Below are 22,381 nucleotides of genomic sequence, written 5' to 3'. Positions count from 1 at the left end.
TGCAGAAAAAGTCCCCCTGGAAATACTACCACCACCAGGGGCGGGCTGGGCCGGGGGGCAGGGAGGCAATTGCTCCCCAGGCCGCCCTAAATAAATGGCCGCTGGGCCGCACGTCTTAAAAAAATAAAAATAAATAAATAAATAAATAAACTTTTAAATTCTTCAGGGCCGCACCGCCGATCATCACCACAGGCGGCGCGGCCCTGGATGTAATTGCGGCTGTGCTGTGTGCTTTGGGGCAGGGGAGGGAGAGGCGTGTCCCTCCCCTGTTCTTCTGATAGGCCGCAGGCACTAATGCCTGCAGCCTATCAGAGGCCGGCTCAGGCAGCGCGGTGACGTCATCATCGCGCCGCCTGAGCCGGGCAGCACACAGCAGGGACACAGGCCGGAAGAAGCTTGCATCGCTGCTGATGGAGGTAAGTATTAGTGTTTTTTTTTTTTCTTCTTTGCGGGGGGCTGGCACTATGGGGGGGGGGAGATCTGGCACTATGGGGGGGGAGATCTGGCACTATGGGGGGAAGATCTGGCACTATGGGGGGGATCTGGCACTATGGGGGGGATCTGGCACTATTGGGGGGGGGATCTGGCACTATGGGGGGGATCTGGCACTATAGGGGGGATCTGGCACTATGGGGGGGATCTGGCACTATGGGGGGGGATCTGGCACTTTGGGGGAGCTAGCACTATGGGGGGGCACTATAGGGGGAGCTGGCACTATGGGGGGGCGGGATCTGGCACTATAGGGGGGATCTGGCACTATAGGGGGGGCTTGCACTATGGGGGGGCTTGCACTATAGGGGGGCTGGCACTATGGGGGGGATATGGCACTATGGGGGGGAGCTGGCACTATAGGGGGATCTGGCACTATGGGGGGGGGCTGGCACTATAGGGGGATCTGGCACTATGGGGGAGCTGGCACTATGGGGGAGCTGGCACTATAGGGGGAGCTGGCACTATAGGGGGGGCTGGCACTATGGGGGAGCTAACACTATAGGGGGGGCTGGCACTATGGGGGGACTGGCACTATGGGGTCCTGGCACTATGGGGGAGCTGACACTATAGGGGGAACTGGCACTATAGATGGAGCTGGCACTATGGGGGGGCTGGCACTATGGGGGAGCTGGCACTATGGGGGAGCTGGCACTATGGGGGGGCTGGCACTATGGGGGGGAGCTGGCACTATGGGGGGGAGCTGGCACTATGAGGGGAGCTGGCACTATGAGTGCATTTCTTACTGGCACATTATGGGGGGGCACCATGCGGGAGAGGAGCACTATGGGGGTATCTGGGGGCTCTAAAGGGGCTTTTTTTTAATTATTGTCACATTCTGGGGGGCACTATAGGGGAGAGCAGCACTATGGGGCATTTGGTGTTACTATAGGGGCATTTTTGGGGGGCACTATGGGGAAGTGGGGGCTCTAAAGGGGCCTTTTGTATTGGAACATTATGGGGGGCACTATGGCATTTGGTAGCACTAAGGGGGCATTTTTTACTGGCACATTATGGGAGGTACTATAGGGGAGAGCGGCACTATGGGGCATTATTTGGGGGCACTATGGGGGAGGGGAGCACTATTGGGGCATATGGTGGCACTAAGAAGGGGAATTTTTTTACTGGCACATTGTGGGGGAGAGGAGCACTATAGGGGCATCTGCTGGGGCCACTAAGGGGCATTTTTTTTACTGGCATATTATTGGGGACACTATGGGGAAGGGGGAGAGGAGCAGTATGAGGGCATTTACTGGGGCACTATATAGGGGTATTTTATAGTGGCATACATTATGGGGACATTAGCTCAACTGCGGGCACTAAGCAGGGGTATTTCATGTACTGTCATATTATAGGGAAAATTAGTACTACTAGGGGGTATTATGGGGAGCTTTACTACTACTGGGGGGCTATGAGGAACATGATTACTAGGGCACTATAGGGGCATTATTACTACTAAGTGTGCTCTGGCAGAGAATTATTTCTATTGGTGGGATTTTGGGGAGCACTGTTACTTTGGGGGCACCCTGGCATAGTATCAGCTTAGCACAAATATTTTTGGGGGACATTATCTTTATACTATTAGTGTCTGGGCGCAGTTATTTTTTAGAGCACTGTATGCCAATAATTGTTTAAGGGGGCACTATCTGTGTGGTAGTAGTATTTCCAGGGGGACTGTTTCTGCAGTATAGTATTGGGGGTGGCAGGAAACTAATGTCTGTTTCTCAATCTCTGCAGAGACGGGAGATGGCAGAAAAATCATCATGGCGGTCTGGTCTGAATGGAGAAGATGAGGAAAGAGAACGTCTACAACAAAGGTGACATCACTGGATGTAAGAGGTATGTGGTGCTATGTAGGAGAGGAGATGATCCGGCTCCTCCCCCTGCCAATTGCAGAAGGAGGATTCAGAGCTGGGTGAGGACGACGAAAGGGGGCAGCAGGCCACGGGCGGGTGGCAGATGGTGGGGGGAACCACAAGACTTGAGCAGGATCAGGGGAGGGAGGAGAGCAGAGGAGCTTCCTGGCTGTAGCTTGTTATATAAGCAGGCAGTGCAGCCAGGACAGGTCTCCCCTCTCCGTATGATGTGTAGAGACAGGCCTCAACTATAGAATGTCAGCTGTACAGTGTGTGTTGGGAGTGGCCTATTATATGTAGGAGGGGCTTTAAATAATGGGCGGGGCTAAAAATGGGCCACTTGACTGCATTTGCCCCCCAGGACTAAGGCTGCCAGCCCTCCCTGACTACCACACAGATAGTGCCCCCTTCAACAATTATTGGCACACAGTGCTCTAAAAAATAACTGCGCCCAGACACTAATAGTATAAGGATAATGTCCCCCAAAAATAATTGTGCTAAGCTGATACTGTGCCAGGGTGTCCCCCAAAGTAACAGTCCTCCCCAAAATCCCACGAATAGAAAAAATTCTCTGCCAGAGCACACTTAGTAGTAGTAATAATAATACCCCTATAGTGCCCATACTAGTAATCATGTTCCTCATAACCCCACAGTAGTAGTAAAGCTCCCCATAATACCCCCTAGTAGTAATAATTCTCCTCATAATATGACAGTACATGAAATACCCCTGCTTAGTGCCCGCAGTTGAGCTAATGTCCCCATAATGTATACCAGTATAAAATACCCCTATATAGTGCCCCAGTAAATGCCCTCATAGTGCTCCTCTCCCCCTTCCCCATAGTGTCCCCCATAGTATGCCAGTAAAATAATGCCCCTTCTTAGTGCCCCCAGCAGATGCCCCTATAGTGCTCCTCTCCCCCATAATGTGCCAGTAAAAAATGCCCCTTCTTAGTGCCACCAGATGCCCAAATAATAATGACATCATCGCATCGCCTGAGCCGGCCTCTGATAGGCCGCAGGCATTAGTGCCTGCGGCCTATCTGAAAAACAGGGAAGGGAAAAGCCTCTCCCTCCCCTGCCCCGCCGCAGGCGATACAAATGAATATGGAGATGAGCGCTTCCACAATGGAAGCGCTCATCTCCTACTGCCCCCCCACCGCCGCCGGCAACTAGAACCTGTGGTAATCGGCAATGTGGCCCTGAGGGATAAAAAAAATATTAAATTCACTGGTTGTTCTACAGGGGGTCCAGACCCTCAGGACCACCCCTGTCGGTTCGCCACTGGTGACATCATACCGTACGTCTTCTTTCTGGAGCGTGCATTGCGTCGTGTAATTGAACAAGCCGTCGAGAAGCAGGAGCTGGAAGATGAGGAAGTCGCAATGCTGAATGAATTCCCGGGGGGGCTACTCCGACTTAGACAAGTCAGCAGGAGTCTGAAGAGGAGTCAGAGGATGATGGTGCCTGGGGGGAGGAGGAGGAGCAAGAAGAGCAGGCTTTAAACTTTTCTGGTATCTCTGGTGTTGTCCGTGGATGGGGGGAGGAGACCGAGGACGACATTCTTCTGGGCGATGAGCAGGAGCCAGCCGCTCCACCGCTTCCAATTTAGTGCAAATGGGGGCCTTCATACTCCAGTGTTTGAAGAGGGACCCCCGGATAAAAAGCATAAAGGGCAAGGACCAGTACTGGGTGGCAACGTACTTAGACCCCCGGTATAAACACAAAATGGCGGACATGTTACCAGCATCACAGAGGGCTGTCAGAATGCAGCATTTCCAGGCCTTGCTGCGAGAGATGCTGCATTCTGCTCTTGCGGGTGCTGGCAGAGTAATTTCCACCCACAGCAAAACAGTTGCAGGTACCAATCCTACCACGCCTGCAAGAAGAGGGCGGTTTGAAGATGTGTTGGTCACTTCGGATATGAGATCATTCTTGCAGCCAAACCATCGAGAGCCTCCCTCCAGATCCAACCTCAGGGAACGCCTAGACCGACAGGTGTCCAACTACATCGGGTTAACGGCCGATGTGGACGCTCTGAGAAGCTAGGAATCCCTGGACTACTGGGTGTGCAGGCTTGACCTGTGGCCAGAGCTGGCACAGTTTGCCATGGAACTCTTGGCTTGCCGCTCGTTAAATGTCCTGTCTGAAAGGACATTCAGTGCAGCAGGGGGGATCGTGACCAATAAGCGCACTTGCCTAGCTCACGACAGTGTGGACTACCTTACATTTAAAAAAATTAATGAGGCATGGATTTTGGAGGAATTCAACACCTGTGATGACCATGTGTAATTGAATTTCCTCATGCCAGCCCACACATATCCTCCACCACCCAGAGCAAAGAATGGTCCTTCTCTTATGTATATACAGCGGCATAAAAGGACTTTTCAGTCAGGTGAATGCCTAATTTTTGGGGCCTCTACTCCCGTGGCCTACAGTAAAATTTTTATCTAGTGACCGCCTAATGTACCCCCAGACACATAATCACTAGTTCTTTTCTGTCAGGTGAATGCCTAATTTTTGGAGCCTGTACTCCACTGGCCTACAGTAAAATTGTTATTCAGTGAACGCCTAATGTACCTCCATCCACATAATCACTTGTTCTTTTCTGTCTGGTGAATGCCTAATGTTTGGGGCCTGTACTCCACTGGCCTGCAGTAAAATTATTATCCACTGACCGCCTAATATACCTCCAGCCACATAATCACTTGTTCTTTTCTGTCAGGTGAATGCATAATTTTTGGGGCCTGTACTCCACTGGCCTACAGTAAAATTGTTATCCACTGACCGTCTAATATACCTCCAGCCACATAATCACTTGTTCTTTTCTGTCCAGTGAATGCCTAATTTTTGGGGCCTGTACTCCACTGGCCTACAGTAAAATTGTTTTCCTCTGACCGCCTAATATACCTCCAGCCAGATAATCACTTGTTCTTTTCTGTCAGGTAAATGCCTAATGTTTGGGGCCTGTACTCCACTGGCCTGCAGTAAAATTGTTATCCACTGACCGCCTAATATACCTCCAGCCAGATAATCACTTGTTCTTGTCTGTCAGGTGAATGCATAATTTTTGGGGCCTGTACTCCACTGGCCTACAGTAAAATTGTTTTCCTCTGACCGCCTAATATACCTCCAGCCAGATAATCACTTGTTCTTTTCTGTCAGGTAAATGCCTAATGTTTGGGGCCTGTACTCCACTGGCCTGCAGTAAAATTGTTATCCACTGACCGCCTAATATACCTCCAGCCACATAATCACTTGTTCTTTTCTGTCAGGTAAATGCCTAATGTTTGGGGCCTGTACTCCACTGGCCTGCAGTAAAATTGTTATTCACTGACCGCCTAAAATACCTCCAGCCACATAATCACTTGTTCTTTTCAGTCCGGTGAATGCCAAATGTTTGGGGCCTGTACTCCACTGGCCTGCAGTAAAATTGTTATCTACTGACCGCCTAATATACCTCCAGCCACATAATCACTTGTTCTTGTCTGTCAGGTGAATGCATAATTTTTGGGGCCTGTACTCCACTGGCCTACAGTAAAATTGTTATGCACTGACCGTCTTATATACCTCCAGCCACATAATCATCACTTGTTCGTTTCTGTCCGGTGAAAGCATAATTTTTGGTGCCTGTACTCCAGTGGTGTACAATAAAATTGTTTTGCACTGACCGTCTAATATACCTCCAGCCACATAATCATGTGTTCTTTTCTGTCAGGTGAATGCATAATCTTTGGGGCCTGTACTCCACTGGCCTACAGTAAAATTGTTATCCACTGACCGTCTAATATACCTAGAGCCACATAGTCACTTGCTCTTTTCTCTCAGGTGAATGCCTAATTTTTGGGGCCTATACTCCACTGGCCTACAGTAAAATTGTTAATCAGTGACCGCCTAATGTACCTCCAGCCACATAATCACTTGTTCTTTTTTGTCAGGTGAATGCCTAATTTTTGGGGCCTGTACTCCACTGGCCTACAGTTAAATTGTTATCCACTGACCGCCTGATATACCTCCAGCCACATAATCACTTGTTATTTTCTGTCAGGTTAATGCATAATTTTTGGGGCCTGTACCGCCCTACAGTAAAATTGTTATCCAGTGACCGCCTAATGTACCTCCATCCACATAATCACTTGTTCTTTTCTGTCAGGTGAATGCCTAATTTTTGGGGCCCGTACTCTCGTGGCCTAAAATAAAATATATCTAGGCTCCAGCAGGGCACATTTTTGAGAGTTTCCCTTTAAGACGCATAAAAATAACCCCTGATTAAAATACATATTTTTTGTGGGAATTTTGGCAATTTATCCCCCTCTGGTATGTCACTGTCCATGTTGTGGGACAATTTGTGCACTTCTAGTAAGTATTTGGTGGCTGCAAATATGACCTTAAGGTTTTTCAGGTTCGCCTGCCTTTAAAGTGAATGGGGCTCGCCGCGAACGCGCAGTTCGCGAACATTTGATATCGAACATGCGTTCGCGAAACATCTTGGCTGATGTTCGTCCATCACTAGTGGCAGCATCAGAGTAGTAGCTGAGGCAGGTAGCCGGAAGAAACCGATCTCTTTTGTCGAGGTTTGGGTGAGGTAGCATGGATGATCTAATCTGATGCATCAGGCATTTGTGGGTGGAATTCCTGGCTGATCCACGCCTGATTCATCTTGACAAAGGTCAGTCTCTCCACATTTTGGGTGTACAGGCGAGTTCTCCTTGGGATAACTATGGCCCCCGCCGCACCAAACACCCGCTCTGATGCCACACTACTGGCTGGGCAGGACAAATCGAGTTTGGCTGCCCAGTCGTCCAGGGGATCTTCGATGTGGGATGGCAGGGTGCACTCCAAGTATGCCACAACCTGCTGGTTTAAGTTCTGGTCTATGTCTATCTACTGCTGCTGGTGAGTAGTTTCTTCAGAAGGCGGGTGAAGAAAACTGCTCATCATCGACTCTAGACTTAAGTTGCTGCTGATGGAGCTGGTAATGCTTCTGCAACCCCAACCCCCCAGCAGCCATGGCAGTGGAACGTGAGCACAGAGGACCCCCCAGGTCAGACCTGCGTGAGGATGGGTGATGGCGCCCATAGGCAGCGGCCAACTGACTACATAGGATGTATTTCAGTTTGTCCTCCCTCTCAGCGGGTGTAAAAAACGCCCCCATTTTGGAACAGTAGCGAGAGTCCAACAAGGTCAGACAAGAGCCAGAAGTCATCCCTCTGCCGAATGATGAAAATGAGCATGCAGCGGGCCATTTGAGCAAGTGACTCAGAGGGACTCCCTGCCTCCATCTCCACTGCATACAGCCACGGTGAGCCTGGGTCATCTGCCACGTCTTCCTCATCTCCCTCTTGCTCCTGCAGATGCTCCTGCTCCTCTTCTCCTGTCACCTGTGTATAAACACCACCCATTTCGCTACACATTGCTTGTGCCTCAATGTCCTCCTCTTCCTCCAGTTCAGCCCCCACAGGGCTCATGTGGCCGTGAGATGTAGGCGCCACGTCTCCAGTATCCTGACCAAGCAGATGTACCAGCATGTTGTTCATCCCATAGTCCTATCGACTGTCAAATAACACGGCATCCTCAAAGTGCCTGAGCAAACAGCAGGTGTCACGCATGAGCTGCCACTGGCTGACATCGAAATTACACAGGGGAGTACTCCTGTCCGCTTAGATCATCAAGAAATCATTTATAGCCTTTCTCTGTTTGTATAGTCGGTCCAACATATGGAGGGTGGAATTCCAACGGGTGGAAATGTTGCATATCAGCCTATGTTGGGGGACCCTGTTCTGCCGCTGCAGCTCAAGGAGGGTGTGCTTGGTGGTGTACGAGTGGCTAAAGTCCATGCAAAGTTTTCTGGCCATTTTTAGGATGTCTTGCAGATGGGTGGAAGACTTCGGGAACCGCTTGACAACGAGATTGAACGTGTGCACCATGCAGGGCGCATGGCTAAGCCCTCCTTGACGCAGTGCCGACACCATGTTTTTCCCGTTGCCGGTCACCATGGTTCTGATTTTGAGTTGTCGTAGAGAAAGCCAGGATTTGATTTCTTGATGAAGGACATGGAGCAGTTCCTCCCCTGTGTGACTCCGTTCGCCCAGGCAAACGAGGTGTACAACAGCGTGACACCGCCGTGCCCTGCACATGTGGTATGTTGGAGGAGCACTGTGAATTGTCCCTGCAGTGGAGGTTGAGGACACGGTGGAGGATAAGGAGGCAGAGGCGGACATTGTCGCAGGACCAACGGCGTGAGAACATGGAGGCGGAAGCGGCATCACCTGGCTAAGTTGCTGGTTTGGCTGGGCAGGAACCACATTAACATATATTGTCCTTGACTGTAGTTACAGCTCCACACGTTGACGCTGCCATGCACTTTGGCAAACACCGACAGGCTCAAGGACTGGCCCACCTTCTCTTCTACATATTTGTGCAGGGCTGGTACTGCCTTTTTGGCAAAAAAATTACTGCTTGGAACCCTTCACCTTTGCTCGGCACAAGCCATCAGTTCTCTGAAAGGTGCAAAGTCCACCACTTGGAAAGGGAGTAACTGCAGCACCAGCAACTTGGCCTGGTGCACATTCAGCTTTTGCGCCATTGGATGAGTGCACACAAACTGTCTAATCTTGGAAATCGCTTCGGCGATTGCTTGCTGACGGAATGACTGACGAGGAATAGGAATGCGAGGAAGAGGAGCATCAGTACCAGTAGATGATGGGAAGGACAGACAGCTCCCTTTGGTGGTGGAGCCTTGACTGCCTGATATCGGGTGCATGCCACTGGGTGATGCAGCGGTTGTTGTGGCAGCCGGGAGGCTGAACCACCACATTGGAGCCACAGTTCTCCCAGGCCACTTTATGGTGATGCTGCATATGTTGACGCAGGGCCGTGGTGCTAACAGTAGCACCCTGGCCACGCTTCACCTTCTGCCCACAGATTCGGCAAATGGCCATGTTCACCTCCTCTGGCGGCCTAAAAGACTGCCACACCGCCGAGTAGGTGATTTTACCCCCAACACTCCACACTGACTGACTGCTACTGCTGCTACATCTGTGAACCCCTGCACCACGACTTTCTGGACAGGTAGGCTCCTGCGAAGCGGGTGGCCTACCCCAGGCAGATTTGGCTACTGACCTCTTACTGCCGCCACCCTGCTGACTCCCAGCCACGCTACCAACTTGCTGGCTCCGCCGCAGCCTCACAGGCAAGCTGCCACCCTCTTCCGATGTTGATAAAGCCCCTTCGTCAGCCGACTCCCAATTGCGATCTGCTTTATCATCATCAAGTACTGTCTGCACGTCACCGATGTCCTCCTCAACAGTCTCTGATCCAGGAGCCTGACCAGCTCCCACACCACTCTCCTTATCACTACTTGCCCACCTACCGGAGAAAGCGGCGGATGTCTCCTCCAGACCTTGGCTGGGCAGTAGCTGCTGACAGTCCTCTAGTAGCTCGTTCTTGCTGTATAGTGGAGCTGAGCCCACAGCATATAATTCTTCTCTGGCTGAGGAAACAGAAAAGGACAGAGGAAGGTTAAGGACAGGTGCTCCTGGGCCATGCCAACTAAGGGTTGTGTCTGACGAACCCACCGACTCTTGGCTGGGGGTGTCTGATGTCACTTGGGACGAAGTGGATGACCGAGTCAACCATTCAAGAACCACTGGGTTGCTGGTCAAGACCCCGCTAGCTGACACTGGGAACTCAGGCCTCTGGAAGTGACCCCTGCTGCGACGCCCCCTTACTCTGATGCGACCTATGCCTGCTCCAAAAACATTTAGGCCTCTGCATCTTCCCTGTGTGGGGCCTGTCACTTCTCTATCTGACATACTGTTAGATCAAATAAGTAAATACAAAGGAAATTAATACACCCCAAAAAATCTGTAATTTTGTCACTTCACCACACAACGGCAAATAATCAATTTTTTGCCATTAGTACAAGACAAAAAAGGCTTTAGAACATATAACTGCACAGCTGAACGGCAAATAATACACACCAAAAAGGACTGTAATTCTCTCACTTCACCACACAATGGCTAATAATCCCTTTTTTTCCCACTAATACACGCCAAAAAAAGCTTTAGAACATATAACTGCACCGTTGAATGGCAAATAATACTTTTTTTTGCTGTAACAGTGGCTGCTGTGCGCCGCTGTTCCCCTGCTTACCGCCGTGGTTCTGAGCACCGTGTTCAGCGGTGATCTGCGGCCGGTGCTTCCCATTTCAACGCTAAAGTCCTGGGCTTTGTCTGTGTTGGTGCTGTTGTTCTGGATCCGCTCCACAGTTTGCTCTCAGCCCTGGCCACAGCATGTTTGCTGTTTGTTACTGCTGCACTTCCTTAAGGGCCAGCGCGCGTCACTTCCTGGGCTTTGTTGCTTAGGTCATGTGACCTCGCTGACCTATCCTAGCTCTCCTGTGCATATATAAGTGGCTCAGCTCCCTTCCCAGATTCCTCAGTGTGCTCTGCTAAGGCTCCTGATAATCACTTGTCTTCCTGACTCGTATTTGTGTTATTGGATTCTGCTACCCATCTGATCCCTGGTGCTAGCCTTGACTCTCCTGTTGCCGAACCGGATTGCCTGATCTGTACCTTTGCGGCCTGCCTTGACCTTTCGCCTGTCTGACTACGCCTCTGCCTCATCCTTCGGTCCTGCACTGTTGCTCCTGGTAACGACTACGCAATGCCTGTACTTCTAGTACCTTTCCCTTTTACCTCCTGGTCTGCCTGGACCAGCTGCCTTGTGTGCCTATCCTCCTCAACAGGTTGCAACTTGGTGTTCCCCTCGGGAAAGTCTATCCCCACCATCAGGGGTGCTGTGAAGAATCGAGGGGTTCACTTAGACAAAGCCCTTAGAGGAGGTAGGACACGTGGCACAGTGGGTTCACACCTGCTGGTTCGTAACATTTGCCACTAATACACGCCAAAAAAAGGCTTTAGAACATATAACTGCACTGCTGAACGGCAAATAATCCTTTTTTTGCCACTAATACACGACAAAAAAGGTTTTAGAACATATAACTGCACCGCTGAACGACAAATAATACTTTTTTTCCCCCACTAATACACGCCAAAAAGGGCTGTAATTTTCTCATTTCACCACACAACGCTAATAAGCCCTTTTTGTCCCACCACTAATACACGCAAAAAAAGGCTTTAGAATATATAATTGCACCACTGAACGGCAAATAATACTTTTTTTCCCCACTAATACACGCCAAAAAGGGTTGTAATTTTCTCATTTTACCACACAACGGCTAATAAGACCTTTTTTTCCCCACTAATACACACCAAAAAAGGCTTTAGAACATATAACTGCACCGCTTGACTGCAAATAATACTTTTTTTTGCCACTAATACACCCCAAAAAGGGCTGTAATTTTCTCACTTCACCACACAATGGCTAATAAGCCCTTTTTTCCCCCCCACTTATACACGCCAAATATGCCGCTGAACAGCAAATAAGCCCTTTTTTTCCCACTTATACACACCATAAAAGGCTTTAGAACATATAACTGCACCGCACAAGGGCTAAAAAGACATAGAAATATTTCCTAGTAATACACCCTGTTAATGGCTGTATCAAACAGCACTTTCACCCCAATAAAAAGAATCGTTTGCTGGAATTACAGAGGTATCATCTATTGCAAACCTGAGAGCAGCAGTATAATGGCAATTTGGATCCCAGTCAGTGCAGCAAGGTGTAATAGCATTGCTCCTATTACCTAGGCTGTACATTTCCCTATTTGGACCCTGTTCTCCTTTTATGGTGTGGAATAATTCCTTCCTATTCTTTCCCTACACTTCTAATGATCTTTCCCTGAACTTCTATTCAGCAAAATAAAAGTTTTAAAGTCTTTTCTAGCACTGTTCCTAGCGCCTGCTGACGTCTCTCTCTGCACTAAGTACACTGGAAAATGGCTGAATCCAAGATGGCTGAGGCTATTTATATGGCTGTGACATCACAGGGCTGGCTGTCTGCTGATTGGCTGCATGTATGGCATTGTGGTTTATCCCTTGTTCCCAAAGTTCTTTGCTCCATGTCCTAACATGTGCAGCAGCCATTTTAGGAAAAAATGTGATTCGTTACCACAAAGCGTGAGGGAATTCAGATTCGGTGCGAATCAAATTTTTCCTGAAATTTGGATAGAATTCCACTTCATCAACTTCGATTCGCTCATCTCTTTTTTTTTTTATATATAAATATCTTTATTAATTTTCTTACGCCAAAGCAATATAAAAAGGTATCTGGTTACAGAGAGTAGGTACATACAACAGGTACATTTATGCAGTATTTCCCTTGATACCGGGCTACCACCCCCCCCCCCCCCAAACGCCCCCGTCCCCGTCCCCCGCGTACCTGGCCTGGTACGGCCGCCACGAGGGGCGGCGGGCTGCTCACGCCCCTCTTCTGGGTGTTTCCCAGACAGTCATAGGGCCAATTCCTATTTAATTTTAGCGAGTAATAGTAATGTTTTGTTGTTTAAAAATTATTGAAAGTTTGTTTATGTGGGAGCTTAGACTCAAAAGGTGGTGGGACATCAGTTCCAGTCCGGTAGTACATCTCTTTCAGTCATTTCTCCTGTCTATACACCTATTCCTGTAGTGTATTTCACCCCGCGCCGTTTCATGCACTCAAAGTCTGTTACTCTTTCCATCAAGCTTTGCCATTCATATTTTGTTGGTGGTCTATCTTTCACCCAATGCCTCAGAATTATTACCTTGTCCAATAGGAGTCCCTTCAGCCAGTAGCCCTGCTCACTTTTGGTTGTTTTGTTTTTATATTCGGGGGGGAAGCAGTCCAAGTAACGCTACTTGGATAGTTAAAGGGGGGTTGTTCCCAGTTAATGCCACCAACTCCTGAAATATGCTATCCCAGAAGTTCTTGATAACTGGGCAATCCCACAACATATGGACATACCCTGCCGCTGCAAGAGAACATTTCAAACAACTGAATTCTTGTCCCTTATTACTGTATATTTTGGATAGGAGATTCGGGGTAACATATAATCGGTGTATTATTTTAAATTGAGTCAAACGGTGCTGTCGTGAGAGGGAAGCCTTTTTGATATTTTGATATATTTCCCGCCATTGTGAAGGGTTACATTCCCCTATATCCGCGTTCCATTTATCTACACTTTTAAATTTAGTGACCGTGCTTAATTCCTCAATAAATCTCCTATAAAGTAGTGAGACCCTAACTTTTTTCCCGACTGTATTATAACAAAATAATGAGAATCTCTGAGTGCTTATTTTCGAGGGCGTTTTTTTTAACGTGCATGCTAGTGCATGTTGTATTTGGAGATATCTATAGTGTTCTAATGCAGTGATTGGTGTCTGCAAAAACAATTCCCCTATCGGTTTAATTTTCCCTTTCGTGCATATGTGTGAAAATAGCGTGATACCTCTCCGAGTCCAATAATCATTTTCATTAAGGGCCAAGAGCTCTGTTAGCGCAGGGTTGTCCCATAGCGGGGTAAACTCCAAAACTTGAGGAGCCTGGGTAAGTTCCTTGGTTTTATTCCAGGCCTTCTGTAGGGCTGAACCAATAGGACAAAAATGGTCCACACGCTCCAGAAGTCCGGATTCCAATATACTGAATATGTTATGTGTAGACTGTTGGCGTTGTCCTGTAATATGAGATATTAATGCTCCATCCCCCGTATTGATGCACCACTGTAATTGTGAGCACAGGTAATAACTCTGAAAGTGATGCAGGCCGAGGCCACCATTACTTGCAGCCAATCGTAAATATTGTAGCTTAATGCGGACCCTTTTCCTGCCCCATATCAGGTCATTAATCAATCGATCGATCAGATTAAAAACACTATCTTCAATCCAAGCAGGGCAAGAGCTGACCGTGTACAATATCCAGGGCAACAAAACCATTTTAATCAGCGCAATTCTGTTGATCTGGGAAAGCGGAAGTTTCTGCCAAACCCTAATCTTCTCCCTTATTTTCCCAACTAGGGGAGTGATGTTTAATGTGTTATAATCCCTAATGGTGCTACCAATTTTTATCCCTAGTTATTCTAAGTGGTCCGTTGGAGTAATGATTCTGACCTTGAGGTCATTTACGGGAGGCATCCGGTTAAGGGGGAAGAGGACAGACTTTGCCCAGTTTATCTCATACCCGGCGACGCTACCAAACTCCTCTATTATTCGCATAACGCCAGGGACACTTCTCCATCCATCGTTCAGATAGAGCAATACGTCATCCGCATACAAGCAAATCTTGTCATCCATCCCCCTACCACCGAATCCCACAATGCTCGGCTCGGCCCGTATCCTGCATGCGAGAGGTTCCATAAAGACTGAAAAGAGGAGTGGAGAGAGTGGGCACCCCTGTCGTGTCCCCCGCTTTAGGGAGAAGGCAGGGGAAAGTCCCCCGTTAATATTAATTCTGGCCGTCGGTCCACTAAATAGCAAGTCAAGGACGGGGGCAGCTTTCCACATATACTAGATTCATTCAGGACCTGCAGCAGCCCGGGCAGGAGGACCCCCGCGTGGCTCTTGTATATGCCATACGGGAGCCCATCCGATCCGGGCGCCGAAGAGGCCCGAGCCTCCTGCGTAACCGCCTGTAGTTTTCTCAAGGAGATGGGGGCACACAAGAGGGCCGAGTCCGGGTCCGACAACCCCGGGATCTTGACCTGTTTTAAAAAGTCGTCTATCTTTGTCCCCACATCATCCACCCCGGAGCAATAAAGATTGTTAAAATATTTTAAGAATTCTCCCTCCATCTCCACTCCTCTTTCCAATCTATGGCCGTCACCTGCCAGAATTTGTCTAATCTTTTGGGGGGCCTTTTGATTCGTTATTATGGAGGCCAATAGTTTACCCGGGGTGCCTCCCTCACAAAAATGTTTGTAGCCCATAAAAAATAGTTGATTCTGGGCTTTTTTCCTCATGAACGTTATATAGTCGTCCTTAGCAGATTTTACCTTGGTGCGTGTGTTCGCGTCGTTATTTATTCGAATCCTACCCTCCAAATATGCAATATTCGAATTCCTTTTTTTCTTTTTAATTCTGCTGAAATATAACCCGCGAATAAAAGCCTTCATTGCATCCCATACGAAGTGGATATGTGTTGTACCAATATTTTCTTGCCAGAATTGTATAAGTTCCTTGTCAATTCCTACGGGATCATTTAATATGGTTAACCAGTGCTCGTTCAGTCTGAACGATCTGGTAGTACCGGATTGTTGCCCAATCTTCATCACCAGTAAGATCGGTGAATGATCAGAGATACCATGGATCTCGTACGCCATTTTTAAAATGGCGTCGAGCATCTCACCATTGGCCAAGGCAATATCAATTCTGGACATAGCGCTATATGTTTTACTGAAACAAGAAAACACCTGTTTGTTACCATAAAGCCATCGCCAGACATCTGTTAGTCCTATCTCCTCGCAGAACCCTCGAAGTAGGGCGTGCTTTCCCTGCCCACTTTTCCCCACGGTTGAGATTCTATCCAACGCGGGGTCCAATACGCAGTTAAAGTCACCACATATTAATACCGGGGATCGCTCTCTGTTATGCAAAAAAATTGTCAACTGGTTTAGGACTGTCATTGCAAATGGTGGGGGGATATACAGAAAAGCTAAGACACACTTTCTGCCATTCCATCGAGCGTGGAGGAAGATATATCTCCCGTCTCTATCAATTGACTGGTCCAGTAGGATAAAATCAATACTTTGATGTACGTATACACTGATCCCTCGAGAATATGTCGAGAAACCGGAGTGCAACTGATGCCCCGCCCATCTCTTTATTAGATATTCTGGAATCTCTGGTGTGGCATGTGTTTCCAGTAAAGCAACTATTGCGGGGAGGTGCCGAATAATCCGGTCAAAGACCACGACCCGTTTTGTTTTATCTCCCAGTCCACGCACATTCCATATTATTACTTTATTATTCGTCATGTTATGGAGCTATAAAGGAGTCGTCTGCCGCCCCCCAAAGGCAGCCGCACCCAGGCCAGATCCCACCCCCTCCAAACCCCCACACCCCTCCCCACCTCAACCGCCCCCCCACCCCTCTCCCCCACGTATCCCCCTACTGGTTCACTGATGCGATGCATCCTGTCAACCTCTCACATTTCGCCCATCCGTCCATGGGGCGCCCCCCGTGTCCCCCCACCCCCTACATCGGGCCATCCTCCCGCCACATCGATCAAAATCCTAATGTCTAATCCCTAACCGTGTCTAACCATTCTAGGACTTCTCTGGGTGAATGGAAGAACATTACAGTATCCCTATAGACCACTCTTAACTTAGCAGGGTATAACATGGAATATTTGATATTACCATCTCGTAGTCTTTTCTTGATGTCAAGATATTCCCTACGCTTATTTTGGGTGTCCCTAGAGAAGTCAGGATATATTTGTATCCAATGCCCGTTGAGGGCAATCTCTTTTAATTCCCTCTTACGCCGAAGCACCCAGTCTCTGTCACTAGAGGAAAGTATTCTAATTAAGAGGGGTCGAGGGGGGGCACCCGGCGGGTTTTTTTTACCGGGGATTCTGTGCGCTCTCTCCACCCGAAGCGCGAGGGTATCCCCGCAAGTTCCCAACGTATCGATCAGCCACTTTTGCATAAACTCCGCGGGGTTCCCCCCCTCCACGCCCTCCGGGAAGCCCACCATCCTCAGGTTATTACGACGTGCTCTATCCTCCATATCTGTTAGTCTCGCATTGATCCGTTTATTTTCTTTCTCCAAGTCGTCTATTTTTGTGGTCATCTGTCTTTGTTCTGTTTGAACCTCCGCTAGACCAGTTTCTACATACTTAATATTGGCCCTAATTTTGTTCATGTCGTCTCTAATAAGGGTTAGCTCCACCTGTAGTGTCTTTACCGTGGTGGAGATATCTGAGACTGATTGGTTGGTGGTCTGAACAAGCGTCAGTATGTCCGCCAGCTTGTTGTCTATAATGTCGAGTCTACCCCTGTCAGGTCCCATATGCTGTTCTAGCTGCATCGGCGGGTCCACCTGCACCTCCGCCGGCTCTGGCATTCTCTTCCCCCCTCTGTGTTTGGGTGGGGGCGATTTCAAATATTTGTCCATTCTCGCCTGTGGACTATTTCCGTCGCCCGCCTTAGGGGATCCTGTTCCCACAGATCTCCTATTATATTTGGGAGGCATATTATCTCAGATCTTGCCTGCAGAGGCAGGCCATATATAAACAATGGGAGAAGATTAAGGGGAGAGAAGGTACCCCAAAAGCGGCCGAGATCTCACTATCACCCCCCAACACAGACAGCCCGGCACCTGGGTCGACCACTGGTTATCCAACTACTTTTATAGACAATTAGGAAATAGGGTTATATATATACACCCAGCGTTGGTTTTTCCAGACCGGTCCAGGAGGGGTATACCTGCACCAGACTATGCTAAGGACCCCCTTTCCCTCCTGACCGGACCAGATTCCAGCGACCACAAACACGTACAGGTATCCAAAATAACGGCAAATGTGAATGAAACATAAAGTCAATACATATCAGGGCCCTGCCCAGTAAATGTAGGCGGAGCGAGTTATTGGCGGAGGTTGGTTTTTTGCTCACGGCAATGGTACTGGTGGGGTCGGCAATCAGGTCGGGACCCTATTCGCCGCTCCCCCCATACCCCTCAACTATACCAATTCGAACCCCCAATTTAACATTTTCACGATTTGAACCCCCAATTTGAGTCAGCGAGTTATATCCCCGGCTTGAGGTGTCAGTAGAGTTCACAACACGGGTTGTCCCACGAACTGTCCCGCCAGTCTTCTGCCCTTCTACCTGAAAGGTAGGGCTTGAAAGTTAATCCAATTGTTAGACCCCCCGTTAGCTTGATGTGGGGGTTATACCGGGGTTATAATGGGCGGTAGTCCCCTGAAGCGCCAAACTCCAAATTCAAAACTCCAAAACCATGGGGGAACAGTTAGTTATCCATCCCGATAGCGAATATATGTGGACTTAGCCGTGAGGGGAGAGTGGGGCTTGAAGACTAAAAAAGCCCCGTAGCACCCAACTCGCTCGTACCCCCTGTGCCGGGGAAGCAACTTTTCGGCCAGCAACTTCGCTGAGGGTGATATAGAGCAATCCCACGTGGCAATTTCCACAAGGCACACCGGAGACGCAGCCCCAGCAGGTATAGTAACCTGGACCCACACCCGGTCGGGCGGTCAGCAGCCCTTCTTTCACTCAAAGTTAGTATAACAAAGTTAGGGGGATGACAGTGGGTAAACTTAAACAGGAGCGGTCTCACCAATATTCAGCCAGCCGGCCGGGGGAAAAGTGTGTCGCCGCCAGTATACATTCTTGGCCTTCAGCAGTCAACGGTCCCGTAGTGCACTGCCACAGCCTTCCACGGTCTCCTATATTCACGGGATATAGCCGAAACATCGGGCTCTTTCCGAGGGCCCAGTTGGATGTGTGGTACGATTGCAGGATCAGGCAGATTGCGGGTTCAGGCGGTAGTGGTCCGAATCAGCGCGGCACGGGGTTATCGCGTCAATCCATAACAGGACATGGCCGGTGTGCGCCTTGATCTTTAATCGGTCCCCTCACCCTGCGCGCTGCCCGGTGTCATGGTGGCTGCTAACGGCTCCAATCCATCGCCAATGTGTGCTGCGCTGGAGAGAGCGAGGCGGTGAGGGAGCCGAGATGCTGAGGCGCCGGGACGAGGCAGGTGTGTGAAGGGGGCGGACCCCATACGGACGCGCGGTACACCTACGTAGCTACTCCGCTACGTCATACCGCTACGCTACGTTCTTGCTGTATAGTGGAGCTGAGCCCACAGCATATAATTCTTCTCTGGCTGAGGAAACAGAAAAGGACAGAGGAAGGTTAAGGACAGGTGCTCCTGGGCCATGCCAACTAAGGGTTGTGTCTGACGAACCCACCGACTCTTGGCTGGGGGTGTCTGATGTCACTTGGGACGAAGTGGATGACCGAGTCAACCATTCAAGAACCACTGGGTTGCTGGTCAAGACCCCGCTAGCTGACACTGGGAACTCAGGCCTCTGGAAGTGACCCCTGCTGCGACGCCCCCTTACTCTGATGCGACCTATGCCTGCTCCAAAAACATTTAGGCCTCTGCATCTTCCCTGTGTGGGGCCTGTCACTTCTCTATCTGACATACTGTTAGATCAAATAAGTAAATACAAAGGAAATTAATACACCCCAAAAAATCTGTAATTTTGTCACTTCACCACACAACGGCAAATAATCAATTTTTTGCCATTAGTACAAGACAAAAAAGGCTTTAGAACATATAACTGCACAGCTGAACGGCAAATAATACACACCAAAAAGGACTGTAATTCTCTCACTTCACCACACAATGGCTAATAATCCCTTTTTTTCCCACTAATACACGCCAAAAAAAGCTTTAGAACATATAACTGCACCGTTGAATGGCAAATAATACTTTTTTTTGCTGTAACAGTGGCTGCTGTGCGCCGCTGTTCCCCTGCTTACCGCCGTGGTTCTGAGCACCGTGTTCAGCGGTGATCTGCGGCCGGTGCTTCCCATTTCAACGCTAAAGTCCTGGGCTTTGTCTGTGTTGGTGCTGTTGTTCTGGATCCGCTCCACAGTTTGCTCTCAGCCCTGGCCACAGCATGTTTGCTGTTTGTTACTGCTGCACTTCCTTAAGGGCCAGCGCGCGTCACTTCCTGGGCTTTGTTGCTTAGGTCATGTGACCTCGCTGACCTATCCTAGCTCTCCTGTGCATATATAAGTGGCTCAGCTCCCTTCCCAGATTCCTCAGAGTCAAGGTCCTTGTGCTCTGCTAAGGCTCCTGATAATCACTTGTCTTCCTGACCCGTATTTGTGTTATTGGATTCTGCTACCCATCTGATCCCTGGTGCTAGCCTTGACTCTCCTGTTGCCGAACCGGATTGCCTGATCTGTACCTTTGCGGCCTGCCTTGACCTTTCGCCTGTCTGACTACGCCTCTGCCTCATCCTTCGGTCCTGCACTGTTGCTCCTGGTAACGACTACGCAACGCCTGTACTTCTAGTACCTTTCCCTTTTACCTCCTGGTCTGCCTGGACCAGCTGCCTTGTGTGCCTATCCTCCTCAACAGGTTGCAACTTGGTGTTCCCCTCGGGAAAGTCTATCCCCACCATCAGGGGTGCTGTGAAGAATCGAGGGGTTTACTTAGACAACGCCCTTAGAGGAGGTAGGACACGTGGCACAGTGGGTTCACACCTGCTGGTTCGTAACATTTGCCACTAATACACGCCAAAAAAAGGCTTTAGAACATATAACTGCACTGCTGAACGGCAAATAATCCTTTTTTTGCCACTAATACACGACAAAAAAGGTTTTAGAACATATAACTGCACCGCTGAACGACAAATAATACTTTTTTCCCCCCACTAATACACGCCAAAAAGGGCTGTAATTTTCTCATTTCCCCACACAACGGCTAATAAGACCTTTTATTCCCCACTAATACACACCAAAAAAGGCTTTAGAACATATAACTGCACCGCTTGACTGCAAATAATACTTTTTTTTGCCACTAATACACCCCAAAAAGGGCTGTAATTTTCTCACTTCACCACACAACGGCTAATAAGCCCTTTCCCCCCCCCCACTTATACACGCCAAATATGCCGCTGAACAGCAAATAAGCCCTTTTTTTTCCCACTTATACACACCATAAAAGGCTTTAGAACATATAACTGCACCGCACAAGGGCTAAAAAGACATAGAAATATTTCCTAGTAATACACCCTGTTAATGGCTGTATCAAACAGCACTTTCACCCCAATAAAAAGAATTGTTTGCTGGAATTACAGAGGTATCATCTATTGCAAACCTGAGAGCAGCAGTATAATGGCAATTTGGATCCCAGTCAGTGCAGCAAGGTGTAATAGCATTGCTCCTATTACCTAGGCTGTACATTTCCCTATTTGGACCCTGTTCTCCTTTTATGGTGTGGAATAATTCCTTCCTATTCTTTCCCTACACTTCTAATGATCTTTCCCTGAACTTCTATTCAGCAAAATAAAAGTTTTAAAGTCTTTTCTAGCACTGTTCCTAGCGCCTGCTGACGTCTCTCTCTGCACTAAGTACACTGGAAAATGGCTGAATCCAAGATGACTGAGGCTATTTATATGGCTGTGACATCACAGGGCTGGCTGTCTGCTGATTGGCTGCATGTATGGCATTGTGGTTTATCCCTTGTTCCCAAAGTTCTTTGCTCCATGTCCTAACATGTGCAGCAGCCATTTTAGGAAAAAATGTGATTCGTTACCACAAAGCGTGAGGGAATTCGGATTCGGTGCGAATCAAATTTTTCCTGAAATTTGGATAGAATTCCACTTCATCAACTTCAATTCGCTCATCTCTAGTTAGGACCATTTAACCACCATGGGTGCTAAATCATGAAATAGCATCTGGTCTAGAGATAAAAGGATAAATTAGTTAGAATCAAAATTCAACCCAAATTATAGTAGAATTTGAATTTTTTCAGATTCATTTGGTAGAACTGAGAGAAATACATTTTCTCCTTATGGAAAGTGCTGAGTAGTTGTGATGAGTCTTATGGACCAGGCAATGCTCCTCTTGGAATACAATATTTTAAATAGCTCAGATTCTAAAAGGAAAAGTCAATGCTTGACCTTTTAAACAGTCAATGCTTAACTCTCTTTGCAGATCATAGAGATCTTGATTAGCTAGGTGAGAGGCCTTGGTCAGGATTCAGAGAGTACTATTTCTTTTAGAAGGTATGGGGAGTCTTATAGACCAGACAACGTTCTTCTTGGGTTTCTGGAAAAAAATCGATATTCAAATAAGCTTTCCTGTTACAGCTAAGGGTGCCGTCACATGTGGCCAAAAAGTCTTCCAGACAATACACAGGTGTGGATTTCTACAAACCTTTGGTACAGATTTTGTTGAGGATATTTACACATGGGTTAGGTTGTGGATTTCTGTGGGGATTAAATCGCCCATTAAATGAATGGAGACACTGAGCTTCAGAAAATCCACAACAAATCCTTATTTACGCTGTGGAATATTAATTTTGTAGCAGAAGATAGAGAAGGGATTGACAATTTTCAGC

General features: G+C 48.3%; 1 protein-coding gene across 1 annotated transcript in view; it reads left to right on the top strand.

Annotated features, from left to right (window-relative positions):
- Window positions 1–22,381, top strand: part of QRFPR (pyroglutamylated RFamide peptide receptor) — a 150,373-nt gene that overhangs the window by 93,236 nt on the left and 34,756 nt on the right. The window lies entirely within an intron of this gene.

The sequence above is a fragment of the Bufo bufo genome, chromosome 2 (assembly GCF_905171765.1).
Source record: "Bufo bufo chromosome 2, aBufBuf1.1, whole genome shotgun sequence".
Classification (NCBI taxonomy): domain Eukaryota; kingdom Metazoa; phylum Chordata; class Amphibia; order Anura; family Bufonidae; genus Bufo; species Bufo bufo.
Note: the sequence above shows the minus strand (reverse complement) of the source record. Positions and strands in the feature narration are given on the sequence as shown.